Source organism: Podarcis vaucheri (assembly GCF_965113315.1).
Source record: "Podarcis vaucheri genome assembly, chromosome: 1".
Lineage (NCBI taxonomy): Eukaryota > Metazoa > Chordata > Lepidosauria > Squamata > Lacertidae > Podarcis > Podarcis vaucheri.
In genome coordinates, this window is record NC_138759.1 from 65,073,205 (window position 1) to 65,076,093 (window position 2,889).

The 2,889-nt window shown below is 42.2% G+C and overlaps 1 pseudogene across 1 annotated transcript; it reads left to right on the forward strand.

The window, feature by feature from the left end:
* The first annotated feature begins 1,723 nt into the window (after positions 1–1,723).
* On the forward strand, positions 1,724–2,150 carry LOC309528171 (elongin-B pseudogene; annotated as a pseudogene). Its single transcript has one exon. The product of its transcript is annotated as an elongin-B pseudogene (transcript).
* The last annotated feature ends 739 nt before the right edge of the window (positions 2,151–2,889 follow it).

Here is a 2,889-nt window from a genome sequence, read left to right on the forward strand (position 1 = left end):
CTGTGTGATAGTGATGGAGTAGGCAGCAATGCGCCTCCCCTCTTGGCTTATTTTTAAAATAATTTAACATTTTTGTGAATTGCTCCCAATATATACATTTATGTATGCAGTTTTGCCTAACATACATATTTTACCATCTTTCTTAATAGAATGCATTTTTGTATATTATTTTAAACAATATGTTGATTTCTATGCACACTTTTTCATAATAAATGCATTTTTGTAGACACGACTTGGCTGGGAAAATGTACTACCAAATTCGGAGAAGTGTGAATTTTGGAGGATGGCAATATTTTGCTTCGTGTATTGTTTCTGAAACTATGAATTAGGTGGCATTACCTTTAAATGTGAACTGAAGAGAAGTTGCCGCCCATCCCTAGCGTCTGTGTGTAAAACATAGTGCTATTTTCTTCTTTGAACTGCACCACAGCTTTCTATGTTGCCAGGGAAAGTTGAGATCAGAGGAACTCTCCTGCCTGGCTGCTCTTTGTCTCTCCGCTGCAGCTCAGCCAGATACAACACAGAGATATATTTCCCTTTGTCAAACAGCTGTTTTGTGCAAAACTGGCAAATGGAAAAAACATGCATTTTGAAAATAAAATTAATTGGCAGTTTTACCCACTCGGAAACACACTTGAAACATTTGTCTTTGCGGACGTTTTTTCTCGCTCAATTCCATAGATGACACAATTTTTATAAAGACGTGTGTACACAGGTAAACAAAGAACCATGTATGTTTCTGCAAAAGACCTTGTACTTCCAGGACTTTGTGAAGGGGAGGGGAAATAGTAATTGAAGGGAGAGGCATAAAATTGCAAGTGCTCATGTATGGATAAAAGTGCACAAAAGCACACAGAGGAAAATCAACCCACATAAACATTAAAGGCTTAGCATAGCCCAACCTTTAAAATGACTCAGGTAATGTAAGCCTTGTTTTTTAACAACTATTTTAAATTTTGGAGGAGTGGCTCTTTTTGTTTTATTTTGTGTAGCCCCCCTCCCACACCCTTTTAATGGTTTTATGATTTACTCCATAGAGCTTTATGTTTTGAGGTGGCATACAAACATTATAGATAAATAAATTAAACAAATAACCACATTGCAAAGCCTAATTCTACACATATTGATGTGCCCTCCTGGATACCCCACCAAGATATATTTGTGCTTTTACTCCAGATCTTGGGACAGCCTCACCCATTCCTTTCCATTCTGCTACTCAGCTTTGCCCTTCTTCCCCTCTTCCTCTAGGACAAGATCTCACACCATCCCTCCTCTTTGGGTTTTCTCCCTTTCCCTTTCCCTGTCAGTTCTTGGGTAATCTGTCTGTGCCTCTAGATGCCCTTGCTGCCCATACCTTTTGCGAAATGTATCCTGCCAAACTGCTTCCCTTCCATTGTGCTGTTTTTCCATGTACTTCAGTGGCCAGGCAGCTGGGTGATCTACTCCTACAAATTTGGCACCTGGGGCAAACGTTCCAGTGAAAGGAATGGTTCTGTGCCTACACTATTAAGTGGTACTTGTTGAATGAAAAAAAATGAAGGTTCTTCTTTTCACTGTATATTCCTTGTCATTTTGTTTTTAATGCAGTTACTTGTCATTGACCATCCAGATATTATTCAACTGAATATTTGCCAAAGCCCACCTCTTTCTCATCACATATTACCTAGATTACAGAGAAAGAACGGGGGGGGGGGGCATTCAAAAGTGCCAGAAAGGAGGTGCATGTTGGGATATTGAGTGTTCTGCTGCTTTTTCCTCTCTGGGGGGTCTGGGCTGAGATTGCAGCTACAGAGATGGATGTCTTTCTACTGATCCGACGTAGCAACATGACCATCTTCACAGACGCCAAGGAGTCCAGTACGGTGTATGAACTCAAAAGAGTTGTTGCGGGGATTCTTAAGATACCCCAGAAGAAAAAAGACTATACAAGGATGGCCAGCTTTTGATGAAAGCAAAACCCTCAGAGACTGTGGCCTCACCAGCCAGCCAGCATGAGCTCAGGCCCCAGCGACAGTTGGCTTGGCCTTCAGAGCCAGTGGTGCCTTTGAGCCCCTCTGCATTGATCCCTTCTCCAGCCCACCCCCATGCTCCCAGACGTGATGAAGCCCCAGGACTCTGGCAGCAGCGCCAACGAGCAAGTGGCGCAGTGAGAGCCAGGGGGCGATGGAGCGAGCTGCTCCTCCCTTCCTTAACCCTCCAGTGTGGAGAGAGGTATCCAATCTAGGTTCCCCTTCTATTCCTCCCCTCTCCAAACAAGACCACACCTCCTTCCAAGCCCCTTCCCACTCATCAAACACTCATCATTTTTGGTTTTGGAAACAATAAAAGCTCAGCTGGTGTTTTTTTTTTTAAAAAAAAAGTGCCAGAAAGGATATGATTAAGGTTATATTTCGCTGCACTGTAGGTATGCCCTTGTATCAAATGAACAGGATCAACCATCTACCTAAGAGAAGATAGAGACTATGTCAATCCAGCTGCTGCAAAGCACTTTTTGCTTGGCTGAAGGCTCATTGCAAAAGTCCCATTTTTGACAAATGCAAGAACTCTCCCTGAGCATTACCTGCCACCGTCAAAGAGGGAAAGTGTTACCGATGATTTATTCATAGTGACACCGAGAAAATCCTGCACCCTCCAGCAGATTTTGTAGCCTACAGTAGCCTTCACAGCTAAATCCCAGGTTAGTCTTCTGCTTTCCTGGAAATAAATGCAGGGTATTCCCTTTTTGCACGCTGCAAAGGCATTTATTTATTTTTTTAGAAAAGAAAAGAAAGAGGTGATATGGAAGAAATGAAAGGAAGATTTCCATGGCTTCAAGCAAGTAGAAGTCAAGGCAAATATTGTGGGGAAAATATTTGTATCTATGGATCTATGCATTTCCATCTCTATAGC